The sequence below is a fragment of the Dromiciops gliroides genome, chromosome 5, assembly GCF_019393635.1.
Source record: "Dromiciops gliroides isolate mDroGli1 chromosome 5, mDroGli1.pri, whole genome shotgun sequence".
NCBI lineage: Eukaryota > Metazoa > Chordata > Mammalia > Microbiotheria > Microbiotheriidae > Dromiciops > Dromiciops gliroides.
The window spans coordinates 149,348,010-149,361,220 of NC_057865.1; the positions used below are offsets into that span (position 1 = coordinate 149,348,010).

At 37.2% G+C, this 13,211-nt stretch overlaps 1 protein-coding gene across 2 annotated transcripts in view; it reads left to right on the forward strand.

The window, feature by feature from the left end:
* Positions 1–13,211, forward strand: part of CCDC146 (coiled-coil domain containing 146) — a 176,210-nt gene that overhangs the window by 47,037 nt on the left and 115,962 nt on the right. The window lies entirely within an intron of this gene.

Below are 13,211 nucleotides of genomic sequence, written 5' to 3' on the forward strand. Positions count from 1 at the left end.
GTGAGGCAATTGGGGTTAAGTGACTTGCCCAGGGTCACACAGCTAGTGTTAAGTGTCAGAGGCCGGATTTGAACTCAGGTCCTCCTAAATCTAGGGCCAGTGCTTTATCCACTTCACCACCTAGCTGCCCCTCAATGCATTTAAAAAAAAATTTTTTTTAATCATGAAAGAAAGGTGATTTGAAAACACAACATGGATTTTAAGAGGATGTGTTAGCCATTTTTTTTTCTTTCTCAGGAAACTACACTGTCATTTTCTTTTATATTTGGCCTTTCAGCAAAACCTCTAAATACTTTCTATTTGTTTAAACAGCAGAATCAATGGCCAGCACAAGAAGCTATCAATTCATGCATTAAAAAAAGACAAGCGAACCTTAATAGTAATAACACACATATATTGCATATATACTGTATATATTATATATCCACATGCTATATAACATTTACACATATACATGTATACACATATTGCATACATACACACATTCATATGTTATAAAATATATACATATATATACACATGCATATATGTGTATAAAATACACACACATATATAGTACTATGAGGGTCAAAATTTGATATACGGAGCATTATTTGGGTGACTCGCCTTAATATTGGGGTCCCAGAAATATGAGGGACCTTTTAGGTTTAACCCTCTCCTCTGAACTGCCCTTTTTAGATATTTCTCCCAGGCCAATAAGAAAGGAGCCTCTAAGCTTTAGTTCACAAGAGGATCAGATTTCATTACTTGGGAATTAATTAAACAACAAAGGTGAAACTAATAAAAATCAAAGATAAGGAAATAGGAAAATAGAAATACAGATAGATATTCTTAACTCTAAGCTTAACCTATTCACTGCCCAGACCGTTCCAAATTAAGCTAGTTCAAAGGAATTTAGGGTTTTCCGTAATTAACTCACCAACCCCCGAGACGGTCTGCAGTTGCTCGCCAAAACAGCAGTCACCCGAGACAGAGCATGAACAAGCACCACCAGCACAAGGGTCAAGAAGGAAAAGGACTGAGTTCTGGAAGATGCCTAGCGTTCCTGAAGCAGCCTGCCTCCCTTCAGGGAGCATTCAATCTCTCCTCCCCCAAATGGGCAAGTCCTTCAAAAGCTGCCTTTCTGAGCTCAGTAGCATAAGTAACCTCAGGGTGGGCCAGGTGTGGCCCCTCCCAAATGAGTTAGCTAAAAATGGGAATATTAATCTTTACCACAAATAATTTTTACCACAGTACCCTAAAATTTTGGGAAAGCAATTTACATGCATTGTTTCATCTGATCCTCACCACAACCCTGTGAAGTAGTTATTTTCTTTGTCCCCACTTGCAGATGAGAAAACTGAGCATAAAAGAATGACTTAATCACAACAGTGTTTGAAGTAGTTTTGGAATGTCCAGAGCTTTATCTTTTATGTCATACCAAATGACTTTGAGTCCTACTTACTATTCTCATTACAGAATAATGTAGTAAAATTTGTTTGAAACCCAACAAAAAACTTAAGTGAGTCTCCCACCAAAACCAGCTGCCCTTCCACACTGACCCATGTCAATAGCCTAGAATCTTGGGATTTTGGGATTGTCTTGTATTCTCTGGCAGTCCACTCCCTTCTCTGCAGTCCCACAAGTCTTATCAAGCCGTCTTAGACTTAATAGTCCCTGACCTCAAGAGGCTTACATTCTTTTGGGTGAAACAAAATGCACATAAATATGCATATGTGGAATATATGCAAAAATACACGATAATCTCGGGGAGGAGCTTGGGGAGGGGATCAAGTAAAGCTTCACATAGAGGGTGATGTTTGAATGGAAACTATACAGAAAGAGATTCAGAGGTGGCAGAGGAGTATAGTCCAGGCATGGCAAGCAACCCGTTTCTCAGGTCCCATAGAGAAGAAGGGAAGCTGTCTTGATTATGTATGGGTTCAGATTTTAGGCCTTTTAGTTTGTCTACTACAAAATCACTAACTTTAAATGTAGAAAAGCATATTATCTAATATATTATTAAGCACTGTTGTCATTCATTAAATACCATTGAATGAAAACAGACTAATGTATCCAAAAAATCAAAAAAATATTCATTGAGTACCTACTTATATCTATTTAGTGCTATTGGGATACACAAAAATAATAAGACATGGTGCCTTCCCTGAAGCAGCTTACACTTTTGTTGTAGTAGAAATAAAACTAAGATAAATGAAATTATTAAAATGAGGGGGCATCTAGGTGGCACAGTGGATAAAGCACTGGCCCTGGATTCAAGAGGACCTGAGTTCAAATCTGACCTCAGACACTTGACACTTAGGTGTGTGACCCTGGTCAAGTCATTTAACCCTCATTGCCCTGCCGTGCCCCCCCCCCACCAAATGCGCATTTTGAAGTATGGGTCAGATTAAGGCTTTTTGCATGAAATATGCTATACTGATCAAATAAAATAAAATGAAAATATTAAAACCAGTTTGTTAAAAATACTCCATAACAGTAAATATCTTTATAATTTCTGGTATAGGTTCTCAAAACTGATAAAATTTCCTGGCTCTTAGAACAGTGCCTGGCACAGAGTAGGCATTTAATAAATGTTTATTAACTGAATGACTCAACTAGAGAGAGAAAGGAGAATGCTTTACTAAACATCCACTTATGGAAATAAATTTAATGAAGGTGTGAGAGCTATTCATGAGAATGAGAAAACTTATCTGACTAGAAAAGAGATTTATATTGGGCAGTAGTGGGAAATAAAATTAGAATGTTTGTATAAAGTAATTAATGGAGGAGCTTTGAAAAGTGGGCACATTGTTTCTTGATGATGGAGGAAATAGGGAGCCATTGAAGGTGTCTGAGGAGAGGATGGTAAAACAGTGTTAGATTAATCTTGAAGCAGTCAGCTGAATAGACTGAAGATGGAAGGATCAGGTAAACCAGGTAGAACCACTCTCATAATCTGTGTGTAAAGTGATCAAAAGACAATTGTGAGTTGGTTCTTAGAAAGTAGGATATAAGGAATGAAGGCGAGAGGAAGAGAGCAATGATGATTCCAAGATGTCTAGCCTGGTTGAGTAAAAAAATGTTACCAGGAAAGGGTTAGTTGGGAAGCAAGAACTGGTTTGAGAAAGTTTTAAACACATTCCAGGGATTTGCTCACCAGAAGCAGCTACTGTCCAGGTCTTACACTGCCCTCCTTAGCCAGGTTTCACTGACTAATTTACCTTTTCCCACCTACAAGGGACAGCCTTTTTGGGGATTTCTTGCTTTCTCATGGGACTCATAGAAGAGCCCAGAAACAAGGGAAGAAAACTGACTGAGTGATCTAGGTTCATGTACAAGGATACACATTCCCCTTTGTGGTTGACTTGACCTTTTAACTCTATAGAGTCCCCAACTCTTGCCCTGTACTGTGGACTATTCTTGTGCATGACCCCTTGTTTGTGGGATGAATTTCTGGTTCTCTGACACATAGAACTATGCTGACTCCTGACATTTACCACCCAATCCTCGCCTGCTCCCATATTCATACATGTCCTGTTGCCCTCTAGGCATTTGTTATTGAGTCCTAATTGGTATGTGTGTTTGCCCTCATCTGTTGGCCTTGTGTGGGCGTGTCTGACTCACCTAATCCAGGCTCTTTGCCCTCCAAATAAATCGACCCACATTAGTACTTTTTGTAGTTTTCTTGAGTATCCAAGCAAATTATTTAACCTAGCTACTGTGGCATAAAGTGAAACCCTGTTTCATTGCTCTAGGGCTAGACGTTGTTTAGTTCTTTTTCTCTAAAGACAATATTAGAAAACCCACACAGCAGAAAAATCTATACATATGTTGGATCAAGGTCTTAGAATACATTTTATTTCCATTACTAGAATGCAGAAAAAAAAGAAATGAAAAAGGAAACTGGCTTTATAGAAAAATGTTTACAAAAAGACAGTTTTTGAGAGAATGTTCTTTGTCCCCTAAAATGCTTAGTTCCTTATTTATTACATTCAGAAGTCTTGTTGACAGTTTTTATTGCATGAAAATGTACTATGTTGATCAAATAATATTAATTTTTAATTTTAAACAAATTTATTAAAATATCCTATAACAGTAAATGTCTTAATAATTGCTATTGTAGGTTCTTAAAACTGATAAAATGTGCTTTCAGAAAATTTTTCGTCTTTGTATTTATTGAGCCTACTTTCCACTTCAGTTGTAACTCTTTCCATGGAAAAACTTGAAACAAAGACTTGATTTCATTGGTGATTTCAGCAGTCCACAGAGAGGGAAAAAGCAGCCTGACAAATTTCATCCTGGAGAAAACTGAAATAACAACTGATAGGTTCAAGGCATGCTTTCATCCAGCTAAATGCATGGCTTGGCTCCAGAATAACCAGGGTGCAGAACCAGATTACAGAATCCTCTCTGGTCTGAACTACCCTGGGATTTCCAGTTGGTTTATGTAGACAGGAGTCTAAAGGAACCAGAAACCTTTAGAATCAAACCATATTTTCTAGCTGTATAGAACAGTCACCAAAAGACTCAGTATATACCAAAATTGACAAGTATTTTTAAAATTTTATTTAGAATTTTATTTTCCCAAATTACATGTAAAAACAAATTTTGACATCAATTTTTAAAAAACATTGTGTTCTAACTTCTCTTTCTCCCTTCCTCCCTCCCCACCCCAAGAGCTCAAGCAATTCAATATAAGTTAGACGTGAGTAGTCATGCAAAACTTCTCCTCATTAGCCAGGTTGTCAAAGAAAATGGACAAAAACAAAACTTCAGATTAAGGAACTATCAAAAAATTACGCTTCAACCTGTTTCCAGATACCATCAGTTCTCTCTCTGTAGATGGATTTCAATTTTCATAAGTCCTTCAGAGTTATCTTGGATCGCTGCATTGCTGAAAATAACTAAGTCATTCATACCAGATCATCTTACACTGTTGCTGTTATTTTGTATACAGTACATTTCACTCTTCATCAGTTCAGGTAGGTCTTTCCAGGTTTTTCTGATAGTATCCTGCTCATCATTTTTTATAGTAAACTACATTTATATAGTACAGTAAAGAGAGATTTCCTTACAATAAACCCATGAGGTTGATTATTGCAATAAAAGTAATAGATAATTTTTGTATAGTACCTTAAACTTGACAAAGAATTTTCTTCACAATAGCTCAGCAAAGTAAGTACCATACATTTTGCCCTCATCATCGTCACCAATAATCATCCTCCAATCTTCATCATCCTTAGTCAATCCTCATCAATGACAATCAATTCTCATCTTCTTCATTCAGTCCTCCTCTGCATCAATCAGTTCTCCTCATCTATCAATCTTCATAGCTTCACTTAAAGAAAAATTACTTTGGCAAGAGCCAAACTGGAGAGACCCGAGACATGGAGACCAATTAGTAGATTGTTGAAATAATCTAGAAGAGAGCTGATAAGGGTCAAAACTAAAGTGGTAGCTGTGTGGGTAGAGAGAAGGGGTCTGATGCAAAAATTATAAATTAGAAAGGACAAGATCTGGCAACTGATTTTGGATGTAGGGTAAAGTATAGTGAAGAGCTGAGAATAAACATGAAGTTAGAAGCCTGGGAGACTAGAAGGATGGTGGCAACTTCAAGAGAAATAGGAAAGTTAGAAGAAGAACATGCTTATGGAGAAGAACAGTGAGTTCCATTTTAGCACCATATTGAGCTTAATATATCTCTGGGACTCCAGTTTTAAATGTCTCATCGGCAAATGATGGTGTAGGACTGAATCTTAGGGAAACTATTGGGGCTGGATATATAGAGATGAATAGACTGCATGTATGCATAGATGCACAGAGTAGATGCTAGTCAAACCCAGGATAGCTGATGACATTACTGAAAGAGAGAGAGAGAGAGAGAGAGAGAGAGAGATGGATAGATAGGTAGTAGAGGGAGAAGAGACAAGAAAAGGGCCTAGGATAGAGCTATGGGGAACATCACAATTAGGGAGCATGATAGGAATGATGAACCAACAAAAGAGATAGTTATACAGGTAGGAGAAGACTCAGATGAGAGTAGTATCATGAAAACTCAGAGAATAGAGAGTATTCAAAGGAAGAGCAATTAGGCTCTAGAGAATCCAAACGTGGTCAGGGCAACCAGGTGATGCAGTGGATAGCATTCAGGAGCCTGGAGTCAGGAAGACTTATTTTCCTAAATTCAAATCTGGCCTCAGATACTTCCTAGCTCTGTAACCCTGGGGAAATCACTTTAATCCTATTTGCCTCAGTCTCTTCATCTGTAAAATGAGCTAGAGGAGGAAATGTCAAACTACTCCAGTATCTGCCAAGAAAACGCCAAACAGAAACAAGTAAATGATGACAAAACATGGTCTATGACTTCATCTCTTTCCTATATTTTCAGGACTTGTGAAGTTTTTAAACTTTTAAAATTTAACAAATTTGGAAAATAAAATGCATTTTCCCCTGTTATCAGCTGTACCAAAACCACACCTAGAAGGTTCTTTCTCCCTACTATATGACACTGATTGAGCCACATCAAAGAACTAAAGTGGGCTGTGAAATCTATAAAAGTCGGTATATGAATCTCTTGAACTTCTCTCCCCTGTACTCTGGGGATATTGGTGATAAAATTTTGGATTATATGTGTAATTGACCTTCCAAAGAACCTGGGACTTGTATTTCTTCCAAACTTGGAATTAAGGGAAGCTAATTAGAGACCAGAACTGGAATTAGGGTAAGAGTTTTCTCCCAGTACCTGCACGAAAGGATCTCTCTGAAGGACTGTGAATGACTTGACTATTCTCAACAATACAATGATCCAAGACAATCCCAAAAGACTATTGATGAAACATACTATCCACCTCTAAAGAAAGAACTGGTATTGATGGAACAGACTGAAGCATGCTATTTTTTACTTTCTTTCATTTTTTCTTTTAATAAAATTTTCTTGTACAAAATGACAAATATGGTAATGTTTTATATAATCATACATGGTATAACCCATATCTGATTGTTTGCTGCCTCAGGGAGGGGGGGAGGGGAGGGAGGGAAAGAGGGATAAAAATTGGAACCCAAAACTATAAATAAAAATGTTTAATGAAAAATTAAGAAAAAGAAAAAAGAAAGGATCTCTCAAGGGAGAAAATCCTACCCTCCAGTACTCATATCAGATTACCTTCTTGTCTTCCTCCTATGGGAAGAAATTAAATTCCCAGGGTCTTTGCTAGTGAGTTATAAAATAATGATTAGTAAGGATGCCCTAAAATGGGGGTAATCTGGAGTTTCTCATTTTGGAAGAGATCCATCTTTTTTTGTAAGGCAATTGGGGTTAAGTGACTTGCCCAGGGTCACACAGGTAGTAGGTGTCAAGTGTCTGAGGCTGGATTTTAACTCAGGTCCTCCTGGCTCCAGGGCCGGTGCTCTATCCACTGTACCACCTTGCTGCCCCAAGAGATGCATCTTTTGAGCTGATTAGAGGGCTTGTACATATATGTTTGGGGGAATGGGTTTTCATTTAGACTTTGGAAGTCAACGTTACCTCTTCTCCTTTGATTCCTTCAAATCTTCTGCTAAAATCACACTTTCTATAGGATGTCTGTCCCAAGCTCCCTTAATACTAGTATCTTCCCTCTGTTGGCTATCTCAGATTTATCCTGTATCTAGCTTGTTTTTACATCGTTGTTTGAATGTTGTCTCCCCATTAGACTTCGAGCTCCTTGAGAGCAGGGACTGCTTTCTTCACTTTTATCCAGCTCTTAAGCATGATGCCTGGCACAAAGTAGGTCCATAACAATTGTTTTATTGACTGATCCCTTGGGCTGCTGAGGATGAGGAAAATGAACATAAACTGGACATTCAGTAACTAGTGACTGGGCTCTTGGTTTTATAGGACCGAGTCAGGAAGGCAGTAGGAAGGAAGACTGATGGACCTGGTAAACAGCATAAGGGGCCTGATGCTGCTTAGAGGAGGAACATTGACCATATTCAGGAACTAACAGGCCCAAGGTGAGGAATAGTCTCCAATTCAGAAGTTTTCTTGGGAAAGGGGAATGTGTTGAGGTTATGATAGAAGAGAATGGCAGCAGGACTAAAGATGAGAACTATAAATCAGCCCCAGTTGTAAGAGTCTTGGTCTTACTTTATTACTGCCTGGTTGGGGGCAGGCAGAGGGGCAGGGTGGGGGAAAGTAGGAGGTCTTCCACCACCTAGGAACTTGGGAAGACATGTTTAAACTATGACCTAGTGAGATGTTAAAAAAAAAAAAGTGGTTAGTAAGAATGTGGTAAAAATAGGGGTTGTTTGGAGTTTCTTACTGTGCTAGATCAGCAGAGAGGGATGATCATTTATCCCGAGGGAGCTTTGAGTAGGGCACCTGAAATAGAAAGTGAAAAGGAGGCAGATGATGGCCAAGTGATTGTGGGGCACTGGTAAAAAAGCATCTGGCACATAATAGACGTTTAATAAATGCTTCTTGACTGACCAGCTCTACCACAACATCCAGCACTGGTGCACAAAGAAGCTCCTCAGCCTCTTTTGAGGCTAAGGCATCTGCCAAAGGTCTCTGTCCCATTTGGATATAAGACTTATTAGTTTGGAAAAGTATGCAGAAAACCACCATTCAGCAACCTCACCAATAATGTATCCTCCCCCTCCCCCACTCATTTTGTGATCTTTGGGGAACAATATGAATACAATATATCGTTTCCAATATCAAAAGAAAAGAATACAATTAATTATGAGTTGAATATACTCTATGTCATTGGTGACAAACTCAGATAATGACTTAGTTTAAAAATGTAATAATATATATGTTTTGTTGTATTTTTATTTATTTTTAAACTATTTCCTACTTAGATTTTCATTTGCTTAGAGCAGCAATCAGAGCTGAATGTCTGACCCTTCTGTTCCACACATTACCTCATAATTAACTATTAAACCTTTCTATAGAATAAAGTTTCCTTATTAAAATTCCTTGTTAGTTTTTTTTAAAATAATTTTTAATATTTGCAATTCTATTTCAAGATTATTTCCCCCTCAATCTGTAGCTTTGGTGAAGAAGATTTGGTTTTCAGAATGTTATGCTTGGATGATAGACCTACTCTTTCATCAGATCTTCCCTAATTCTCCTAAGGGTGCAAAAACTTTGTCTCCCCTACACAAACCTACTACTCACCCGTCTCACTCACACTGAATACCATACAGACAAACCAGTGCCTGTATTTTATTTAATGTGTCCTAAATGCCATTACTGCTTTTTGCCTCCCTTTATTTGCTTTCATACTTGGGAATATCATCTGATTTAGATTATAAACTTCTGGAGAACAAGGATTGTTCCTTTTGCCAATCTTGTCTTGACTAGCAATGTGCTGATTACGTGGGGGCGCATAGTAAATTAGTAATGTCAATGGCCATGCCTAAAGAAGAGGCGTAAATACTTCTTGTCTAATACTCCAAGATTATAACTGTTTTAGGTATTAAAGTGGAAATATAGCTGGATGCTCAAATATATTATTTACTTAGTGCTAGATAATTTAGGATTATACATGTTTTTCCACAGTAAATTGCTTCGTGGAGGGACATGCATGTAGTTAGCATTGTCTTCATCTCTGTAATAAAACATTGAAAAAACCATAGATTTATGGTTCCCTGTTACTCCATATATTTGCTATTCAACACATATTATCTAGATGCATTCCAAAAGAAATGTTTTGGTGGAAAAATAATTATTTATTTCCGTTTTCCCTTGCCCATTTCTTCTCCTGATGGCTTGCTGTATATCTCATTAATTTACCAAGAATTCATAATACAACCAAAATATCTTTGCAAGATTCTAGGAAATTATGAGGACTTTATGAATAATGGCTTATGCAAAAGTATGTTATATATCCTCATACTTACCGATCCTTCTCTGTTTCTCCATGAAGCTTCTTTCCAGATCTTAAAATTCCTATCAAGGAGACCACATTTTTGGACAAGTTATATAAGGGCATGTCTTTCTTAGTTCAAGATAATGTCTTGTCCAATAGAAGCACCCAGGAACAGAGTTCTGTGTCACAGCCAAAGTTCTGTATCAAGTCCTTTAGGAGGGAGGAATTAACAGTTTAGTAAAAGTTGAAACTTGGTAGCCTTAAGTAATCATAGCTAGATGAAAAAAAATGTATCACAGTAAACTAAAAGTAATGCCCTCTCTAAGCTGCTTCTGTCTATCTTCAATACAATCTACATACATCCTTTGCAGATTCTACCAGGAAACACTACTTCTTCACTTAATAAGATATTCAGAGGGCAGCTAGGTGATACATTGGATGGAGTGCTGGGCCTAGAGTCAGGAAGACATGTTTCTGAGTTCAAATATGGCCACAAACACTAGCTGTGTGAGCCTGGACAAGTCACTTAACCCTGTTTGCCTCAGTTTTCTTACCTGTAAAATGAGCTGTAGAAGCAAATGGCAAACCACTCCAGTAATTTTGCCAAGAAAAGCCCAAATGAGGTCAAAAAGTCAGACATGACTGAACAACAACAAGGTTTTCAGAGAGAGACAGATAGGTCTCATTCCTTTTTTTTTTAAGTTTTTAATTACTGTATATTTACCTGCACATCACCAGGCCATACTTGAAGCCTATCCAGCTTGATAGGATATCAGAGCTTTTGTTCCAGTGGCATGACCTTAAATACCCCTGGGTTACTTCTGTGTCATGATGAACCACCTGTGGTAGCATTCCCAAGACTTTTTTTATTGCATGCATCTTAACCTCCTGGGCCTTTTGTGTACTGTGTTTGGAACTGTTGTATATTTCTATTGGAATTTGCCCTTACTTTAAAAATAATGTGAAGACAAAGGTAGAGATGTGGAAAAGGACTCTTGGCAGCCCAGTTCCACATACTTGATAGATCAATGTAGAGAGATCAAAAGTATAGTATTCCCACAGAACTGAGATTGGGTTAAAAAGTAGTTGCTTTTTATCATGCACACTAGGTAGGAGTTAAACTTTTATTACTGTTGTTATTAAGCAAATCTTTTATTTTACAAGGATGAATTTTAGTTTTAGAAACAGCAAAAGTGGGGGGCAGCTAGGTGGCGCAGTGGATAAAGCACTGACCCTGGATTCAGGAGGACCCGAGTTCAAATGTGGCTTCAGACACTTAACACTTACTAGCTGTGTGACCCTGGGCAAGTCACTTAACCCCAATTGCCTCACCAAAAAAAAATTTTTTTTTAATTTAAAAAAGAGAAAGAAACAGCAAAAGTAATTTGTACAACATTCTGGTAAATTATTTGATGGATGGTAAAACAAACTAATATGTTTGGTCAAAAAGGAGAGGTAACTATTAAGCAAGTGATTTTGTGTGACTCAAACTCACTCTGAGGGGAATTCCCAAAAGCAGTTCTAATATTCAGTGACATTACTGGAATAATTATGGCCTCCCAAAGGGAGTGTTTTGAAGGGCAACACTTAATTTTGGTGTAAATTAATTTGATGTATGATATTTGGTGGCTTTGGTTAAAAAGAAAAATGGTTGTCATTCTTTATAGTCACATCTCATTCCATGTAGAAAATCAAGTGTCTAAATTCTCCTGAAATTTAGAATTTAAGCAGCTTCATTATGCTATTTGTAACCTTCAGATATCACACGATATACCTAGCCAATTCTCTTGGGCCGAAATGGAATGATAGCAGCTCATTCAGCAAATATTAATTGACTTTAAATTCTTTTTGATACCAAAATTAGGATAAAATATGAAATTTCAGGAGTTAGTTTTTGTCCAGATGATTTCACTTTAAAAACTCACACACTTATGTATTATTTGACTAGAAAAAAAAATGTCCTCATTTGATTTCTTTCCTGGATGTTCGCTTTCCTATTTGGCCCAACTAAACTCAACTAAAGTTACTGGAAGGGCAAACTGTCCATACTTCAACCCAACTTCCCTTATGAAAAACAATTTGCTTTTTGGTCAGAACTCATGAGCCACTCAGCCAAGTTGATCATCACTACCAAGATAGTATGTGTAGATAACTCTGCTAATGTTAACTGCATGTTTCCTGTTTTTTAGCCTCTTAAAAAATTTAGCTGACTGTTACATACTTTTTGTCATTATTGATTTTTGTCACATACTAATGTTCATGATCTTAAAATTTCTTTAAATTGATGACAATTTTATGAAATTTGAGCTTGTCTCAACATCTCAAATAACATAAAATTCTGTTTTTACTTATTCACTAAGGAATTAGCTACTAAACATACCTTCATATGCTCTTTCCAAAAAGTTCTACTTCACTAAAATAGATTAATCTTTCTGAACTTCTGAGGATGGACAGAAACTTCACTTTTTCACCTATTTTCAAGTGTTTTCAGTCTTAGATGAAGGGAAAGACAAACATCTAAACATTTAAATAGACTAGAAAGTTAGTCCAAGACAGGAATGGAATAAATGGATGGGTGGATGGATAGATGGATGATAAGCATATATTAAGAACCTTCTAAAAACCTATTCAAAAATGGCACTAAGTGTTGTGGATAAAAATAGAATAAAGAGACATCCTTTGCTTGTCACATAGCTCACACTCTTATTAGGGTAGGTAACACTTGCTGGGCAGATGAAATATATAATAGATTATCTCAGTCAACAGGAAAGCAGGTTTTTTTAATCACCCTTTAACATATAGTCAGGTAAAGGAGAGTGAATCAACATATTTATATTTTTAATACAAAAGAAGAGAAGGTTATTTTATAAATCATATTTTTTTTTCTTGGCCTCAGTGTTAAATGGAAAAGAGAAACATGAAATATCTTATTGTGGTTGTATTCAATTTTACATTTCTCAAGGGGTTAAAGATTATTTTTACTTCTAATTCTCTTCTTCACCTCTGTTTAGTGGAGATATGCACATTTCTAGTAAGATGGATACACTCTTATTGTTATGAGAGCCAGTGTTTCCTGGTGGATAATTAGCTGGCATCAGAATTAGGGAAACCTGGCTTTGAATCCTGCCTCTAAGGTATATTGGCCAAGTGATCTTGGGCATGTCACTTAGCCTCCTAGTGCCCCCAAGGCTACTTTCCAAGACAATAAGCAGCACAGTGGGTGCTGATCTGCATTCCTGGGGGAATTTCCTCACTGCAAGTCCCCTATACCAAAGAAATCACAAGTGTGGTCCAAGAACCTGTTGTGACCCATTAATAATAACTGGAAATGCATCATTTGCATGAAATTTGGAAAATGAGCCTATTTATTTTTGC